Genomic DNA, 20,263 nt, shown 5'->3' with positions numbered 1-20,263 from the left:
GCACTTCCTACAGCCTGCCCTCCAAAGCCTGGCAGAGCTGAGATCTAAACCCATTACAATAAGGCTGACGAAATTTCATCAGCACCAGATAAGCAAATAAATAACATTAAGCACACAAAGCGATTCAATGGGTAAGTACGAGTGAGCCGCCACCACCATTATCTCTAAGCTGCAAAGCTCTCCCAGCAGAATTTGAAATACACGGGCCATATAATCATACAGTCCTATTCACCAGGAACATTATCTATAAAGACATTTTATGCCTCTCCAATGGCTGCTGAACTTCATTCTCTCCCTCCTCCCTCTTCATCCATTGTAGATGTCAGCTAAAAGCATTGCTCACTCAAAACCGTACTGATGACGCACACGGTTTTGGGACAGATCTGTCCTGTTGAAACCAAGAAGCAAAACTGAATTGCCTATATGCAAACCCCTTCTTATTCTAGAGGAGAAGTCTCAGCTTTGCTTTGGGTTTTCACTCAGGTAGTAAATTCTTATGACTAAAGAGAATTTAAATCTTTTTAAAACTGAGTATTTTACATTAGACTTTTTAAACAAATATGGTCTGAAAATTGTGCATTTGAAAACCTACTTTGAATTTTGAAAACACCTATAATGATAATCCTATTTGTTTTTCAAATGGGGAAGGGGAAAACCCTCTTGGGGAAAAACGTAACATTAAGGGGAAAAAATGTTCTAAAAACTGTAAAACCGGCCCCACCTTGAAGCAATGGTTCAGTAATGAATAATTACGCCAAGGATAGCTGCACAGAGATAAACTTCAGCAGCACCCTCTACACAACAGATAAAGCACAAACCCTCCTAAGAATCTTATCCATTTCCAACAGAACTATTCTTGTTAACCAGGGACACTATCTAAAAAGCAACAGCCTATTCCATAATTAACAGCTCCTCCAAACCTCACATTTTTCAAACCCACAGCCCACCTTTCAAGAGAAGACACGTATGGAGCAGTCATTTTGAGCTGTGCGACAAGGCACATGAGGAGGCAAGTAGGGGAGCAAAGTTTTTGTTGCCGGGAGCAGGAGAAACAGGCTGATTTCTGGCAGTGTAGGCTCAGCATTGCATGGCTGAACCAGGCCCCAGAACAGTCCAAGTAGGCCTGTGTCGTACAAAATGTTAGAGGCTAAAAGCCAAAATAGCAATTTATACCCCAAAGAGGCCAAAGCATGCAGGATCACATATCTAGTAAGGAAAAGCCTTAAGTGAAATGATGCAAACCTTTAACAGCCATCCACAGGACTGAAGTTCAGGTCAGGAAGTGAAAGCTATTAGTCAGCTCAAGGTCCACAAAGATGAAAAAAATATAATTTTACTTGTGGAGTTTGGCAAGGATACTGAAAGCAACATCACTCCTCTCACAGGAGGTTGCAGAGACCTGACAGTAAAGCCTATCAGCTTTATGTGATGGTTCCCACACTGCCTGCAAAACCACACACCGCCTTTTGTCCAACACCCACAAAGGTCTCCATGCCAGCCTGCGGCCAGCCTGACCTTGCTTTATGTGCAAGATGCAATGATCATGAGTCAAGACACCAGAGCCACATCCCTGACACCATCCTGCATTCATGCCCAGGAGAACTGAGCCAGAAACGAAAGCACTGTTCTTCCTCCACTGCCTATTCTGCAAATTTATTTTCTAAATAGCTCATTAGGCTTGAAGGCATCAATAAAAGATCTTGGTCTGGTCTGTCAGCAGAAGTAAAAGCTACTAGAGCACAGCTGGGGTGGCACTGTTTCGAGTAAAGCCAACTGCTCAATTCATGGCAACCTCCCACCCCAGCACAACCCACACACATGAAAACTGGTCCAAACGAAACAACTGCTGCATCCTTCCTCCAAGAGGAACTGTAACAACGGCTGCAAATACTATTTCATAAAGAGGGAAGGAGAACAGGGAAGGCCTACGCAAACCAGAAGAAAGAAAATTAAATCAAGAAATGAACGAAATACATGAGAAGTTCCTGGCTAGAACACATTTAAGCCCTGTTTATAGGGCATAAACCAGTACCAGGTGTTGGAAAGAAATTTCTCCCGTAAAGCAGCATGTTTCGCCTGCCTGGTGACCCCCCTGTGCTGCAGACCACAAGGCCACATGGCACTACACAACCCCATGCCCAGTCTGCAGCAGCAATTCCTGCACAGCCAGCAAACAGGCACCCCAGACATCTTTCTGGAGCGCAGTCAGGACACATCACTACCAGCACAAAGACACAGCAGAGCCCTCATTCTGCTGCCGTTCAGGCTAACCACCAGCAAACCACGCACAAAGCCTCGAGCACTCTCTGCCTGGGAAGATTTAGATCCCAAATTAATTCAGCCAGCCCAAAGTCTTAATCCCTTGGCAAAAGGTTTCTCCGCAATGAAAGGTAAATAAAACCAGGGCTGAAAACAACGTACCCTATTGAGAGTGACCCAGTGGCGGAGGGGGAAGAAAGCAGATGCCAGGGACCACACAGCTGTGCTTCGGTGGTGCTCAGCCTTGCGTAATCTGTGCCAGACGACATCATTAGCACTGTCACAAAGGAGCACGAAAATGCATCCCCGCAACCCTTCTGGTGCCAGGAGATGAGTGCTCCCACGATGCCCATCCAAGGAAAGTGGGTCAGCAGCTGCACCCCACTCACCCGTGGGCCCAGCAACACACAGGGCTACAACTGCAGCCCAAGGATCGCCAGGACACCATCCAACAGCCGCCGTTCCTGAACAGCCATGGGATTATCCCCAATCACATAGGAAGAGGTAGAGTCTCAATCTGCAGCAATTCAAACTGCGCAGCTCCAGGGATCACGAGTCTGGGAACTAATGGCTCAATTTACATATGCACAAATCCCAAAATAAACTAGGCATTGGCAGATCTGTTTGTGGCTGGGTGCGGGGGTTACTAGCCACACATTGGTAAGAAAACAGAGGAATGAGAAATTTCAGCAGGTGAGTGCAATGCTTTGAGAGAACCTGGCTAGATTTGCGCACACTTGTACTCATCACTGGGTCCAACCGAGCAGCTCCATCTTTCACACCACCCACAAAATGTCCAAGCAATCACCCAGCTAATTTCCAGATACAGGCAGAGTAAAGCCTCTTGGCTATTGTGTCTTGTGCTCAGCCACAGCAGTGTCTTCCTTCTCCATTATTTAATCAGTAAGGGCAGTAAGTACGCACTCTTGTTACTTGAAAATGAAAATTCAACAAACATGAGCTATCTAAGTGTTACCTCTGAAAGGTGATCAAACACAAACAGGGTTTTAAAAAAAGCATCATTCCATCTGAATTACTTAATTAAAATGGAGTGACAGCCCCATGAAATAACATCAGCCTGAAAGGCTGTTCATAATTCATAAGCAACTTTCTTTTCATCTCCTTTGTGTACTTCTCCAAGTACTGTTTTTCCAAGAAGCTGACAGAGGAAGGAATATGGACAGTGATCTCATTAATCCCAAGCACTGCCTAATATGCAGTGAGCTGAGAAATTACATGCAGTTTCAAGTTACCTAGTCAAGAGGCTAGAAAAACTTCCTTCAGGTTCAAAGACAGACAAACACCTCTTAGAACAATAGGAGGGAGTTGCAAAAGAAACAGTCTCAAAAATGCATCTTTCTTCTTTGTTTTTTCCACATTTTTTCCATATTCTAGTTTAAGTGACTCCTTGGGGGCCTGGAACTTTTGACACCTTTCTCTGGAGGCTGAACACCTTCCACGCAGACATGAGATGGGTTTGGGTTCACAGCAGAACAGCTTTGAGGTACAGGAGCCTCATCACAGCAAGGGTGGTCAGGCTGGCTTCATGCATACCCATTTGGGACCTGAAGGTTACTGAGACCAGGCAATAAACAACTCCCACACCAGCTAATGACATATTACCAAGTCTGGGAAGGAGCTGGGGAAAGGTGAGGGTGGTAACAGGGCAAGGAAGCCCCAACCAATGAGATGCCATGATTCTGTACAAACAGCATCAAAAGGGAATAGAAAAGCAGGGTTCAAAGACACAAGAGCTCAGGGAACTGTCAATAAATAGCTCTTAAAAATCTAACCTCTCCACAGCCAAGAGCTCTGCAAGGTAACTGCTGGGGTTACCAGCTGGCAAAGGTCTCCAGGGCACGCTCGTGGCTAGAGAAAAGCCAAGGGATACTCACATGCTGACAAGTTCCTCAGTGTTGCTGAGAATTAAACTAACAGAATTTGCCATCCCAAATCAGCTTAGGCCCAGTTCAGCAGCTGCCTCCAAGCAGGGTGGCAATTAGGAGACCAGATTATCCAGGCACACAACTCCAGCCCACGGCCTGAGCTGCGAGAGTAGCTGGACTCAGGAGATGGGAAATGGTTTTATCTCCATGTCTCTTCTCTGCCCAAATAAAAGGGCACCACAAATGTGGCCTCTTCAAGGAACAGGAATATGCTGGGAATTGCTCGAGGGAACATACACAAGTGTTTTGCAGCGTAGGAATATTAACCCTAAATCTTGCATCAATTGCTAATGACAGAAGCACAAGGCGGTTTACCAAAGACATCATTATTCCCATCTTCCCTGCAAGGGGGATAGAGGTGAAAAGGCTTGTCACGGAGCAGGCTGGGGAAAAAACAGAGTGGAAGCCAGGCTCTCACAGACACCACAGCATGCATGCTCCCAGCTGCACTGCTGTCCTTCAGGTAGGACTCTCTGGAGCAGCACTGCAGTAGAGAAACCAGAGCTATGGGAACATAAAGGCAGCAAGGCTCCACCTTTCACCTCATCTGAAACCCAAGCACCTCCGTGTCAACCTGCAGCATCTACTACTCCTGTTAGTATCTTCCTTCCTTTATCTTTTACCCCTTCTTACCTTTCTTTTTCACTTTTTGTCTAGCTTATCTGACCAAATAAAAACCAACCTTTTGCAACACTGCTATAGCAGCGCCCCCCCCCACCCCAGCTTTCTCTGTGAGCTTACACGAGGGCATTCAAGGGCGACCGCTGCCCAGGGAGGTGTCAGCCCTCTGGATCACCCTTCTCATTCCATACTATGATGCAAAGATCAGGCTGTCTCTAAGTCCACTAACTTTAGCTAGATTAAAGCTCTGATCAGAGTGGCTTACACGGCAGCAAAAAAGGAAGCAACAGTAGTTTTAAAGCTTGCCCTGTCTGTTCAGCAGGCTCTTTGAGAATAAAAGTAAGAGAAGCCTCTTTGGCAGGGATTTACTAGGCTACCTTCGGATTTCTTCCCAGCCCCCTGCTAGAGTATCTTGCAGTCATGCATTTCACAGAGCTATGAGATGGTCTCTGGGATGATAAATTCTTCCTCCCCAAAATCCTGCTTGCTTGGGAAGCCTTTAAGCAGTTGAACATGTAGAGCGGATCAAAGAGAAGGCAGGAGATCTTATTTACCAGCTAATTCTCTTTGACTCTTCCCATCCCAGGTTCAGCCCAACCTGCTGGAAATCAGAGCATCTTCCCTGCTGCTGCGGGTTTTAAGGCGGGCTCACCAGCATTCAGGCTTGTACCAGTCATTATTCACTTAACAGAAAATGGTGGAAGCCTAATATTTCCCCTGCACTGCCTTTCAAGGGCTGTGCTGCATGCTGAGATGTGGCTGAACTGCTATGCATGGCAGTATGGCAAAGTCCTCGGCCAGTCTCACCGGTTGCTGGGAGGAGCTGCTCCCCCAGCCTGCCTGCTGCCACCGAAAAGAATCCAGCAGGGAAGGAAACACAAGTCAATGTGTTCTTAGCATGTTACCTTCCAGCAATAGCAGAAAAGTAATGTTTATGTGTGCCTGGATGGGGAGAGGGAAAGAGGAAAGAAAAGTTCCCGAAAATGCCACTGGAGTCTTAATGAATTAGGACAGTCGACAGCACGACAGCGTTCTGCCCCATCAAAAGTCTCCTTTACCTTGGCTGGCAAATTACACCATGAGGAGGAAGAAATTGCTTTCCTGAGAGGTTGCGCTGCCTGAAGAAAGAAAAACAGACATCCATCCCCACTAACTGATGGCTGCCGCACTCCCCTCTGTCACTCAAGTCAAACAATTATAAAGGATGTTCCCATGATAAGCAGTCAAGGAAGGTCCCTTTCACACAGCAGTCAGTGGGAAAAGGAACCTGGCAGGGCTCATCTGGTCTGTGGACACTTGCAATACACCACAAGCAAGACTATTAGTGTGGCCAGCAGTTTCTCATGGTTATCACAATTTTCTTCATTAATATGAGGTCAGAAACAAACTGACAGGACTTATTTCGTGCTCCAGTGGGTACCACAACACATCCCAGGGCAGGGAAAGGCTGACAGATAAAGGACCACCCCCATTTCCCTGAACACAGCCAATTTGGGAGGACACTGAGCAGTGTCACACCCTTCTTAGGTTCCCAGACCGACCTCCTGAAATGCAATTCAGTTAATCAAAGAGCTGAGAAATACCCCAAAACTCTCTATTAGCCAGCTAGTCACCAAACACCCTCAAACAGGAGGGTGAATATACCCATGCTGGCTGATGAGACGGCGTGGAGCTGGGCTCTCAGAAAGGCACTCGCTCCGCCTAGCAGGTGTGCGACATGATCAACCGAAGTGCCAGATGAAGGTGTTTCTAGCAGGTTAGTGAACAGCAATTCCTTGAAAGCAGCTCTGCTGTTCATCTGCACGCGAGCTCTCCAGTACCGTCTCCATTTTACAACCTACTGCTTTGCAGCACAGCAGTGTGCTGTAGGACCCAGCAGAGACGATTGCCAGTGCAAGAACCAAAGCTCTGCTAATTTCCTTTCTCCGCAGGCTTTTGTAGTGGCACACGCACAACAGCATCCATTTGGTGCACCAGAGCCACAGGCTACAGAAATGTCTGAAACCTGGTGTAAACATGGGATCAAATACAAGCCCTGAGCCATCTGCAGAGTGCACATACCATCAGCACACTCTGCATTGAAGTTTAAGTTAAATTCTGCATTTAAGTGCAAAAATTGCAAAGTCCACTGCAAGGAAAGAAACCCCCTGCAGTACTCTGCTGCCTTCCTGCCAGTCCCATGAATCTGTTCTTTCTTTGCTGCAGGAGAAAACAGCCACCTTTGCTGCGGTGTACAGAGCCAGGGCCCCCAGGGACAAACAAGCAGGATTAAGCCTTCCTGTGCTGGGAAGGGCCACATCCTGCATTTTCCAGGAGCTGCTCTAGCCAGCTGGCCTCAGTGCAAGCAGTGAGCAGGCTGCACACCAGCTTCCTTCCCCTACCTCTCTACGCACAAATGCAGATGACGCTGCTGTGTTTGGTGCTAGGCTCAAATGATGCTGACACTAAGAAGAAAGAGATCGATGTGCAACCAGAAGCCTCATAAATTAAGAGAATTTTATGAGAAGAAAACTTCACTTACACCTGCAAATGGACTTGAAGATTTGGGTACTTGGTATCGCCTTCCACCTTAACCAAGACAGTAACACGTGTGCATGTGGTGCAGCACCACAGGAAGGGCCCAAAATACGTGGTGAAAAAAGTAGATACCTTGCCGTCAGAGCAGCAATGTTTTGATTGTGGAAAGATCCAAAGAGCAAGGCCCCTACCTCAAAACTGGGCAAAGCAAGGCTGCAATTTGACAAGCCAGCCTCAGATCACACTGCTTGGTCCTTATTCCTTACACTACCAGCACTGCTCTAACACCCCACTGGGAGGTGGTTCAAGGCACTAAACCAGCAGAAACTGAACCCCTCACAAGCAGAAGTTGTGTGTTGCAGTAGTGCTATGGGTCATCTCACCCCAGCTTTGGAGCACCAGCGTAGCAGAGGCAGGAAGTGTGGGAGGCCAGCACTATGCCAGCACCAGCCACTATCCAGCTGCACCTTGAGCCCTCCAGGTTTTGCCTCCGGCTTGAAAAAGATGCTGTCAAGACACAAGGTATGTGTTTATTGCTTACTTTGATCTCAGCTGCTCCTCTTTCTTTGATTTCATAGTGCTGACAACATTTGCTGCATCCTGACAGAAGTTCTGTGAATATTCAATGCTGCCATAGCAATGAAGATATTAAATATAAAAGATTCTTCATGTCACAGCTCTAGCCTACAAATGTGAGTGATCCTAGTGAGAGTGGATGTGACAGAACCAGGAAAGTGCTGTGGACATTAATACTGCAGGAGATTTTCTCAGGGCAAGGAAAGCATTCAAGGTATCTTCTCGGATTGGGCCTTCATTTCTTAAGTTATTTTGAGCTGTTTCAACACATGGATAGAAATCAAAACGATGACAACAGCACCATCTGCACCAGCTACCATACTGCCACGCCACCGTGGCTGGCATCGCTCTTGCAGCAACAGAAAGCCTGTCCCAGGGAAGAAGCCAAGTCAGGTGAGTTCTCCCAGGGAGCACTATTTTACTTCTACAAGATCCAAGTCTGCAGAGCTCCTGGCTGCAAAGATGGGCGACACAGAAGTGGTCTCCAGTGTGCCACAGCAGAGACTTCCACTGCTGCCACAAGGAACAGGGAGGGAACAGACAGGGTGTCCAGGCAGTTGGGTTAAGCAGCGATGCTCTCTGCCCTCAGCAGTGGCGAGAAGCCCAGGGTAAGCGTCTTGGACACACACGTGCAGGACCAGGCATTACCAGCTTGCCTGAAAAACCACAGCTTACCACTGCAGTAGGAACACAGGTCTCTACACACTCCTGTCACAAACCATCACTGCACAGTTTGTCCACAGTGCTTATCTCACCAAGCCGTTACTTTTAGCCACTTGATACCCAAACTGGGCACCAAATACCCTTTGGCCCCATAGTGTCCAGTTCCAGCATCCCAAAGATGACTGACAGCACTGGAACACAGCAGGATGTCTTATCAGGACAGTCTCTCTATAAATACAGGGGAAGGAAAGAGTCATGCATTCCTGACACACTGGTTTCTTACCCTAGAAAGAAACAAACATGCCAGATCTTGCAAGCTTTCAGGTCTTTAGCAGGACTTGTCCTCACCCCAGCAGTCACTATGCAACAAGACAGGGCTTGGAGAAGGCGATTTTAGCTTCTGTCTAGCTTTTCTGCATTATTTTTGCTTTTCATGACTAAGAGACATTTCAGATGAGGTCAAAAGTCAGAGCATGCTTCCTGAATGTCTCTTTTTAAGGCCAAAAGACACAAACAACAGGACATTCATCAATCATTTCTGCTACACTTACATCTCCCTTGTCATGTTATTGCATAACAGCAGAAAAAACACTGTTCCCTCAAAATGTTCACAACAGTATTTATTAAAAACTAAAAGCAGCATTTTTTTTATTAAATCTGTATCAGAAGGGGCAGTAAGAAGATAAATGCAGGAAAAAAACCCCTAATCTGGAGGAGCTCAAGGAATAAATAAAATAATAAAAAAAACCCAAAACACATCAGCAGGAGAGCACAGCCTAGGGATGAGTGCATCATTCAACTCTTGACAGAGAGGGCAGGGACTGGAACATGCCAACCAAGCCAGTGAGTTATAGGGAAATGGGTAGGCACCCCAACAGGTTCACACCTCACTGACTACAGGGAAGTTGCTGCCCCAGTCACAGGGGACGGCTGATCAGACGGCTCACGGGCTGCTGCCATTCAGCCAAGGGTGCTGGTGCCTGTTTTAGCTCTGAGTTTCATACATCATGCCACAAACAGCAAGTGAGAGGCGTGGTGGGAGATGGTAGCGTCTCCTGATACCCAGCACAAGTTAAGAGAATTTGAGAGCCAGAGCTCTTGCTTCTAAAACAAAAAAAACGCAACAGAAGCTGCATTTGTACCTTTATTTTTCATGATGAGGGAGCACAGTTTGAACCATGCTGAGGCACAAGACAAACAAGGATTTTCAAGTAAGGATGAACAGCAAATAAAATCCTTTATACACAAAACACATCCCTCCTGAGCACTAGGATGTCTCTCCCCAGCTGGTCTTCGCCCAGTTTGGGCCACTCGGGATGACAATCAGGTAGCAATCTGTCTTGCCTTGATTCTAGTTTTATCGAGCCGATGAGCAGATTTGCAACAAAAGCAGATGCAGGCAGTGTGAATAGTGACAATCCACATGGGAACCCAGACCATAAATTCAGCCAAAGATTGTAAAACCATTATTTCTCCTCCCAGCCCAAAGGCTAAAGGAGAAGCAAGCTTTTAGGAAAAAAAAAAAAAAAAAAAAAAAAAATCAGAATCCATGTGTGTTTCATCCTACCCAGGAATTAGCTGGAAGCCCAGTTGGTGCCTATCTTCCTTTCCACAGGCATGAAGAGTGGAAATTGTCCAAATTTAAGACTGCCCCAAGTCTAGGAATCCAGACTCAATCTTCCCCAGTACATTTGTTAAAAATAAATGAGATGCAATCAGTCTTCTCAGGGATTTTATCCTCTTTCAGCTCTAAATGCAGCTCTGCTGTCACATGTATGATATGTATAAAAGGACAGCCTGCTTCAGAGCCTTACTTCTTGCTTAAAATAATATTGCTCCTGGTCTCAGGTTACAAGGGATCCATTCATGTCCACTAAGGTCACAGGCTCTCCCTAAATCACTAATACAAAGGCTGGAATAAACAGGGTTGCCTGTATTTCAGTAGTGCTTCTTTTTATTGCAGTGCATGAATAGAGACAGACTATTTGAAGAGGCTCTGACCACACCTAGAGCCACAACGCTTCATCACTCCTTATCGAGGGAGGCAGAGAACAGTCTACTGCAGGTGGGAGATGCTGGCTTCTGTTCTCACACTGAGATGAGGCAGCAGCAAAGCAAATCCCACCGCAGCCCGACAGCTTTACCAATCTTACAGAACTGCCCATTTTCACAGATGGGAAGCATTCAGGGCATTTCTCTCTCCGCAGACTACATGACTTTAGTGCCTAGCAATCCTTACGCAGTGCCAAAACTCATTTTACACACACTGATCTCCCTTCAGCATCACCCATGTATGCCCAGCTCCCTCTTGCTAATGAGGACTTTCTAGTATTTCACCCAGGCCATTTCAAACTATTTTGCCATGAGCATTGGTAAGGTGCTTTTCACCTGCACACAAACACTGCTGCAACCACAGTACAGGATTCTTCCATTTAAGAACTTAAGTGTCAAGAGGCTCTTGGATGTTGATAGAGCAAACCAACCCATGGAGTCAAAAACCCCTCCATAAGGGGAGTAAATGAGCAACAGTGATGAAACACACTTTGGAGCTGAGCATGGACCTCAGACAGCCATGACAATAAACCCTATTATTAGACACAATAAAAGTAGTGACATATTTGAGAGAGTAAGCATTAATAAGTGCCTTCACATTAAACAGTATTCATGACTCTCTTCCCCTATCACCTGGAGGAACATGGGGGAAGGGAGGAGCTGGCAAGGTAATTCGGCTAACACTAGAACAGGGGAAAGGCAAAACTCGTGCAAAGTAGGCTACAAAACCATAAGATAAGGATGCAGTGATGACAGCTCAGCAGTGCTGCAGATGAGAGATTCCCGATGCTGGAAGCCCAGTACAGCCTGCAGGGAGCTGGGCCCCCATCTTGCTCTCAGCAAGTCCAGTTGCTCAGCTCTTACCTAAGGAAAGGGCCAGGCAAGCACCGGCTGCCTCAGCAAAGAAGCTCCCAGGAACACCGCAGAACAACAGGGATCTGGGTCTGCTGGGCAAGATTTAAAATGGAAGGAAAAGAGGTAAGGAACAGGAAAGATTGATGAGAAAGAAAAGGAGACAGGACAGCACGCCCACGTGTGCACATGGTGCTTGGATTTGGCAGGTGCCCAAGATGCGCACACTGCTCAGGATGAGAACAATACCTGGGAGCATCGTGGTAGACTCCTTTCTCCAGCTCACAGTTGCCCTTTTCAGGTCAGCCACCCACCACCACAACCCCTGCACGTCTCCTCTTCACAAGCCTCAGAGTCTCTCCCTTTGTCACAGGATAAGTCCAATACCCTCATTTTAGTCCCATCCTTTCTGAATCTGTTCTCTTGCTTACTGATGGGCAATGACTACAAGCAACACCACAGCTCGAGCAGTAGATCCGTAGCTAGACTTTTTACCTGCTTTCCTTTTTGTAGCCAACAGCAACATTTATTACTTCTGCTTGCATATGCCTGCCAGGCTCTCCATTATTACACCAGAAGATGCCAAGGGAAAAGCATGTAGTTTTCCGTCCAATTTGGAGATGCCCATTGTTAAAAGCTACTTCTACAAACCCCTCCAGCTAGCTCCAGGGCAGCATCATTTGTCGTGCTGAAGTAGGTAAAACCACATACATAGAAGTAACTTCAGAGGGCAGAATTTGCTTAGGGTAAAGTCTGCCCTCGAATTCAAAATAAGTGGGAGCTGAAAATGAACCACAAAAGGCAATACTGACTTCAGATTAAATCCCAGCTTTGTGCTTACTAACAGCTGATGTCTGACACCACAAGCTACAGCTACCGGCAGAGAGCACATGAAGCTCTACTTTTGTAACACAACCACATAAGCCAGCTTCATCACAGGTCTCACCTTAAACCACAAAAGTAATTCAGTCCCAGCAACTCTTAGCCCATCACATCCAGGATCTGCAGTGGGAGAGTAATAAAATAGCACCTGCATGGAGCTAGTCAGCATTTTGTACAAGGTGGGTCAGCATTAGGAATGGAACATGAGCCACGTTTACAAATCTTAGGTTTCTTCTAACCAAAGTGAAGTGTGCTTTCAGATAAGAGTTCCATCTTTATACAGAGGCTCCCCTTGCCAGCCTGCACTGACACATAACCCTGAGAGTTCACAAAAGACTAGAGCTACAAACCAAACTCTGGGAAGCTCATCCCACTGGATTACCCCTTCTCTTGGGAAAGTCTCTTTCTGGCACACCCCTTCTGTCATCACTGTGTCCTCAAACTAACCACTCAATGAACACACTCACCTTGAGCGCTGCAAACCAGGACAGGAACATTTTGTCACCTAGAAGCCCAGTGCTAGCAAATTTTCAGCCTGGACAAATATTTCTGACACTGTCATGCAGACATGCTGCTTATCACCACTCCAAAGCCTCCTGCTGCTCTCCCACTCCTCCCACTACTGTGCCTCCAGTCACCGAGGGCCAACAGACCCTTCCTGGGACAGCGACCTAGGGAGAAGACAGTATGCACATATTCGCTCAGCCCTCAGTTAACTTTACTCCATCTCTTTGGCCTCCTTTTTGTCCCCCTTCCGCTCACATCTTGCTGCACCTCAGCCTCATGAGAGCTCACGTGGTCCCTACACCCACCACCCACCACTGGGGAATAACGCCCTTCACACTGCCAAAGACTCACTCTGCTACCTGGATATGTGAAGCCACAGCAGCCAGCCAAGAAAAACATTGCCTGCCCATCACTTTGCCTCTCATCTTGACTTTGACACACCTGCCCTGCCCTCAACTCAACTGAGAATGTGCACAGCTGGCCAGACATGTTCCCTGCACCAGGAAGCTCACATGAAAGGACATCTGAGAGTAAAAAGGAGCAGAGCTGCTTGTGAGCAAGACACACACACCCCTTTCATGGTAAGACCAAGCCAACACACCCAGGATCTAAGTCAAGCTTTGATCAAAGAGAAGATGAAATGTTTCTTCGGCAGGGAAGAATTTCACCACTCTGAACACCCCCCTACTTCTCCAGTTTCAACTTCAAAAGGGCATCCCAGCAAACACTTCTTTCCAATGTATGGAAGACAGTTGATTTCTCCCAAAGACAGATCTCCAGGACAGCACAAACATGCACATTACTGAGCTGGACATGTTCAAGGATCATGGGAGATGCTTCTTTAGATTTTTTGAGCCATTTACAAACACCTCCAGGAATTTCATTCTGCAGCAAGTGACTTGACACACTGATGAAATCCATCTGAAATTACATCAGGCACTTCCAGGCAGACAGCCTGGGACAGGAGCTGATGGGGAGCCATGAAGTGAAATACTGACAAGTGGCAGAAAGCCCTGCAACTCTGTAGCACATGGCATTCAAAGTCACACACACACTATTCAAAACAATGAACACAAGTGGTTTCATCACCTCTCTTGAAAGTGCTGAAGTTCCTCCATGAACAGCAGAGTTTAATATGGGCCTTCTTCCTATGGATTTGTATAATATGTCCCCTAAGACTGCACCTCATCCCAAAATAACCCCCATCAGCCTTCATCCTTCCCATGTGCCTTACAGCATCATCACAGACAGCCAAGCCACAGCTCATTTGGAGCAACACGCACACTGACCAGCCGAACAGGACAGCTGAAAGGCAAACCCACCTGCCCTCCCAGGGCACTAATGGTGCAATCCCACCAACCACTCTGAAGCAATTCAAGAAGAATACCAAAGGAGGGCATAGAGGCAAAGATGGACAGACAGTGATACCAGATCTGCTCTAGGAAGAGAGGTCAGGGCAGGTACAGTGGGGAGGCTGCAAAGATGGAAATAATTAGCCCAACTGTGGTGATAATCCTTTTAGCTTAACAGAAGGTATCCCCTGGTGCTCCCTTTCCTTGGATATTTAAAGAAAAGACACTGAAAACAGGAGCCACACCACATGTAATGACTGCCTTTACTAATCAAACTGCATGGAAGGGAAAGGGAAAGATCAGTGGATTGATTTCTGAGGAGCATGAAGGGCTCATTAGACTTGCAAAGAAAATCCACTCAAGTCTAAAGGCACAAATACATCTCCTCCAGACTCCAGTGTAAACTGCATATGCTTTCCACAGGCACTTTAAGAAACAGCCTACAACTGGCAGATTTCAGTGCGAAACAAAGCTTCAACTCGCAGATGGAGGAGATCCATCCTACTTCAAGAAAAGATTCAGAGATTTATTCACAGTCTCTCACAGCAGAGCTGTGCCCACCTTAAAAACCACACAAGGGATTACCTGAAGGGCCAGAACTCTCTGCTATATCCACCACATCCCGGGGCAATCTGCAAAGACAGCTTGGAATTGAGGGCTGCTCATGCTAAAAAGCCAGGCGGGAGCAATGCTGCACAGAAGAGACACTCCACCACTTGTGCATCTCCATGAAGGAGCAATGATCCAAACTGAGGGCTGCACCTCAGGCAAGGCTGAGCCAGCCTGGTGCTCTACAAGGTTTTGGCAGGGCTGCCTGCCACCAAACAGCCCACTGACCTCTGCCCAGGATCACTGACCTTCATTTTCTCCCCAGAACTGGTTGGAGATAAGTGGGAACATCTCTGTACTGCTCTGCAAGGATTAGCAAGCCAGCTCAAGTTACTTCTGCAATTACCTCCTTTCTTTTCTTACCCTCCACAGGTAGGCAGAGCCCTGCTGGCAACCCATGCATTGCAGCACTGCCTCCTTTATTGATAAGCACTGCCAGCTGCAAGGACATGCCCTTGGGGTGAGCCTCAGACACTGTGCCAGCCCACCGCTGGAGTCTAAACACCACGGTTAAGCAAGCAAAGCTCCTGAGGTAGAAAGCAGAGATTACACTGGATGGGCAGAAAAACCTAGAAAGCCAGCCCAGCTCCAATGCAACTGCAGTACTAGTGAGAGATCCCCTGAGAGCCGCTGTCCTTCTCCCCAAGACATCAGCTGATGCCCCTCTGAACAGAGGCTGGGAATAACCAAGATGCTGAGTCTGAGGTTCCCCTTCCACCTGGCTACAGGGCAGGCACACAAGGGAAACAATCATCTCTGATTTTGTTTAAGTCTCAGCTGCTCTAATACAGCTAGAAAGGTCCATTTTGCTTTTACAAGAAAGGGCTCACAGTGCTTTTTCACAGACTACACAGATCTGCAGACCTTAGAGCAAGCCATATACCCAGAAAGCACAACACACGACCCTGTTGTTCAGGGGCTGGTTGCTTTACCTGCGTGCAGAGCCATGACCCTCCTAAACCTGTGCCATGTTCCAGCAGCTCCAGAGACAGCCCTGACAGGCCACACACCCTCTCAGCATCACCCAGACAAAGGACCCATCAGTCTGTCACAAGTCCAGCGCACTTCACCACGAGCTTCCAACTCTCACAGTCCAGCCCCACACCTACAAACAGCCAGCACACAGCCTAGGAAGCAATAAGCCAACCTACTAGCCAACTGACCTCATCAACCAGCAGGTTAAGCAAACTGGACAATACTGGGTGCTGGGTGGAAGCCAGCACCCTGATTCTTTCTTGACTAATTCATCAAGTGCCAGAGCATTGCTACAGCTAAATTAGCAGCACTCCCTCGAAAGATGCAAAGACAACAACCAAGCCTCATCAGCACGCTGGGCTGGCAAAATAAGCTTATTCTGCTCAAGACAAACTAAAATCTACAGCATTCTTCCAGCTTTTGAATAACATTCCTATTGGGGAAAAAAGGGAATGGCCACCCTCAGCATTTCCCCTCAGACACTGCTTCATGATCCAATTTTCAACGCTTTGCAAACCAAAAGGGATTTGTCTGGAAGTCTGGACGTGGACACACCCCAGCACCGGCATCTCAAACGGCAATGCCAAACGCCTGTACAGGCACACATAGAAGCCAACAGGCAAAGCGGTTACAGTTGTGTTGCTGTAAGTGTCAGGACAATTTGTTACTCCCGTCCTGATAACACAGGATTTCAGAAGAAACGGCAGAGACACCATTTCAAAAGCATTTTCAACGTGGCGTTCCCCAGCCATTTCTAACAGCCCCATGATGCTGCAAAGACCAACTTCCAAATGAGAATATAAACATCATCAAGGAGCAATTTGCTCTACTCCCCGCTACTACACAGTAAGAACCGCTCAGCTAAGCCCCAGCAAATACACAAGGAGCAAGGTGGTACCCAAGTACTTCCAAATCCCACGGCTGGCAAAACGCTGAAAAAAGACAATGATGCAACACAGGTGGACAAGCATGCAATGAAGAACACAGGTCTTCGAAATGAAGCAGGGGAACACGAAAGGCAGAAGATTAAGACATCCACCTTACTGCCATGCTACAAGTGTCCCTGACTAGATACACCAGGCTCAGCCTCAACGTGGAAAGAGCAGTTGCAGTGTCACATTTCCCTTGTTTTTATCCTATGAGGACTGCTCTCCTGGCCAGGGGAGCAGGCTTCCCCATGGCTTTCAGGAAGGAAATGAGAAAGCTGCAGCACTCCTTGTTCAGGACTGATAAATATGTTTACTTGGTCCAGCTGAGTCCTGCTGAAACTGCAGTTTATTAAGCACAGAGGGAATGGGACAGTTTGAACAAAATGCCTTGGGAAGACAGGCTGGAAGCAGAGGGCAGGCAACCCAGAGGAACTGACACAGGGTGAGGAAGACTACATTAGTAGCCTGACCTGTAAATACTTAACACAGTACTTGAAAAGGGCGAGTAATGAGGGAGGGAGGGAGAGACACACACAAACCCCATACTATTGCACTTGTCACCTGAAGGGAGTGGACCCATCTCCTCTCCATGGGAACTCCCCACAGGGCACACAGAGGTCCTGTCACTTCTGTCCTCATCTCAGCTAATCCCAGCTGATGAAGGATAATTGTCCACATCTTATCTGTGATGCCACCTGCCCCTTCCAGAGTAGCTAACAGCCTTGTTCTCCCAGGCAGAGACCACAACATCTTGATGTGTCTCATGTTCATGTCAGATGGGACCTTTGCAACAAGTTCACCTGAAAGCTGCAGATCAGCAGCAAGCTGTTCCAGAGCAGGGCTGAACAAATGGTCCTCTTTTAGAGAGAAACAGAGTCTTCGTTTAAAGGCTTCAAACGATGACAACCATGCTTCACGCTTTCACTCATTAAAACAGGCAGAGCTGGTTTAGTTTAAGTTTCTCAAGGGTCAACCTCTGGCCATCTTGCTGTGCAAGATGAAGACAGACCCACAGCACCGGACACCTCCATGCACACACTAATGGCCTAATAACCTTTTAAACCAGAGTTCACCAGGTGTTTCATTTTAAGCTCTGTGTGTTCAAGACTCAACTGTCCTAAGATCCTCTCATGCTACAATAAAGCCTTATGGAGGATGGAGACCCAAGCAACCAACCTGTGGAACAGGCATCCCATTTCCCCAGAGCACAAGAGCCAAGTCTCAAAAACCAAACCCCACCTGCATCTTAATTCCAAAGCCCTGAACACAACCCTTCATTTCCAAGGGCATTCAGCAGCATGAGGTACCTCTGCTAACACTGGGGGATGGCACAGGGAAGGTATGCCACAGCCATATACCTCCTTCCAAAGACCATTACTCTATCTAGAACAAGAACAAGAAAATGCAATACTTTCATCAGGTGTTAATTATCTGCCTGGAAAACATCTGTGCACTACAGGTAAGTCAGCCAGCACCTTGCTTTGATCCTTAAAAAACCCAAGCATTTCGCATATTAAGAGGGAACAAAGTGTAACTGGGTTAGACTATTTCTCATTTCTAGAGAGAATGAGATTTTAATTTTCCTTCTCTCAAGAGCAGCCTGTAAGCACCCAACTGAGACCTGTTTTGACGGACCACCCTGAGAAAAAAAAAAATGCAAAAAAAATTGAACTGCACACAGAAAACCATTAAACACTCCAAATCTGGGGTATTGGCAGCAAAGGCAAAAACCCTTCATCAGATATAAGAGGGCAGTCATTGCTCAACAGAACAAATTAATGATTCTCAGTAGTGAATTTTGTTCCACTCATTCAGACACACATTAGACATCTGCCCAGATCCACGCAGATAAACGCAGAGCAGCTCAGGAATACGCTGCATACAAATTGCTGAAGTGACAGCTTAGCTCATCTCAGCTGCTCGTTCCAGCAAGCCCGTTTCTAAGCAAGACCAGCCTCTCGCTGCAAATGGAGCTGCACCTCGCGTGGTGGTACCACCAGCAAATGGAAGGAGAAACTCCCTTTAAAGTGATGGCAGCTGCCCTCTGCGCACGAACAACAGGATTGCATTTCTAGGTGTTAAAAAAAAAAAAAAAAAAAAAAAAAAAAAAAAAAATCATCTTCCCTAACCGAATCCTCCCTTGTGCTAACACGGCAGACAGGGATGCAGGCAGAAATCTCCATCCCTCCCCTGAAGTAAGCTGTTTCTACTCCTTATGGGTTTAATTGCTCCAAGCCAGGAGGGCAGGTGTGCTACGCAGCACACCTGGAAACACCTGGCAAGAAAACTTCCCTTTTCACATCTGTGAAGTTAGACTTAAAACAAAGAAATACCCAGCAGCTAAAGGAAAAAAAGCAAACCCCAGAAAGGGGGCCAGCCCCACGCCCCACCTGGTGCAATTTTAGGACAAGAAAGAACAGGCAGCACGGAAAGAGACTAATGAAAGGGACAAGGGGGCAATTTCAGCACTACATGGGGACACCTGTGAGGTGGCGAGGCACATCCAGGGACCACCGACACCACCAGTTACACCAAGTAGCACAACCCCAGCCTCAAACCCACGGGGATCAGCACCAGCATCCCCAGGCTGGCTGGAAAACACCCAGGGTTTAACAGCACAGGAACGCACCTTGGGCTGCCACGCTGTTAACATTAAATTTTGGAATCCCTCGGCCGGGGCATTTGGGGGATGCAACAAAGCAAGGCAACTCTAGAGCGCCGTGACCTCAATAACGCTTGCCACCCCCAAATTTCAAGGCTGGGCGTGGACAGCTCCGTTTTCTGAAACGCCTTTTCCTCATGGTTTTCTATTATTGATTAATTTATCTTTTTTAATTACAGCTGCTCCCTACCTCCCCCCTCCCCGAGGGCGGCTGCAGAAGATGGCACCGCGCCGGGGCGGGAAGGCGCTGCCCGCCCCTCCTGCCGCAGCCCCGCCGGCACAGCCCCCGGCCCCACCTGCCGCAGGGAACGGGGCAAAAAAAAAAAAAAAAAAAAAAAGGTGAAAAGGGGGGGGGGAAAAAAAAAAAATCCGCCCCCCCTCCCTCCTTTCCCACCGGCCACCCCGCCCCGCCGCGCACCTGCAGCCGGGCGGCAGCGCTGCCGCAGGGGACGCCCCTCGCCCTGCTGCAGCGAGCGGGCTGCCGAGGCGGCCCCCCGGGCAAAGCGGTACCGGGGGTGACACACCTCCGCGGCGATTTTTTGGGGGCTGAAATAGTCGGGTTTGGATTTTTTTTTTTCCCCTCCTCTCCCCCCCGTTTCACGCTTTCGGCGTGGGGACAGCAAAAAGCAGTACCGATAGACCGGGGAGAGGGGGATCTGGCCGTACAGCAACCCCCCCCCCACCCCACACACACACGCTCCCCTCCCGCCGGCCGGAGGCCGTGCCCCTACCTGCCGCTGCAGGGGAGTCCGCACCGGAGCCGGGCGGCGAGTGACAGCGGCGGCGCGGGCGGGGCGGGCCGGGGGGCGGGGAGGGGCGGAGGGGGGGGGGGGGGGCGCGCGCGAGCTCCGGAACCTTCGC

General features: G+C 47.9%; 1 protein-coding gene across 29 annotated transcripts in view; it reads right to left on the bottom strand.

The window, feature by feature from the left end:
• The window catches only part of MAPT (microtubule associated protein tau), a 53,549-nt gene extending 33,286 nt beyond the window's left edge, over window positions 1-20,263 (bottom strand). For 28 of the 29 annotated variants that reach the window (XR_005932941.1, XM_030021459.1, XM_030021463.1 and 25 more), the window contains exon 1: window positions 20,134-20,263. The gene's annotated coding sequence lies outside the window, so the exon portion shown is untranslated. Of the gene's footprint in view, window positions 1-19,369; window positions 19,566-20,133 lie in introns of those variants that run through there. The other variant, XM_041125173.1, reaches the window with a different exon arrangement.

This window comes from Aquila chrysaetos, chromosome 8 (assembly GCF_900496995.4).
Source record: "Aquila chrysaetos chrysaetos chromosome 8, bAquChr1.4, whole genome shotgun sequence".
Classification (NCBI taxonomy): Eukaryota; Metazoa; Chordata; class Aves; order Accipitriformes; family Accipitridae; genus Aquila; species Aquila chrysaetos.
This window is presented reverse-complemented; position numbering and strand designations above follow the sequence as displayed.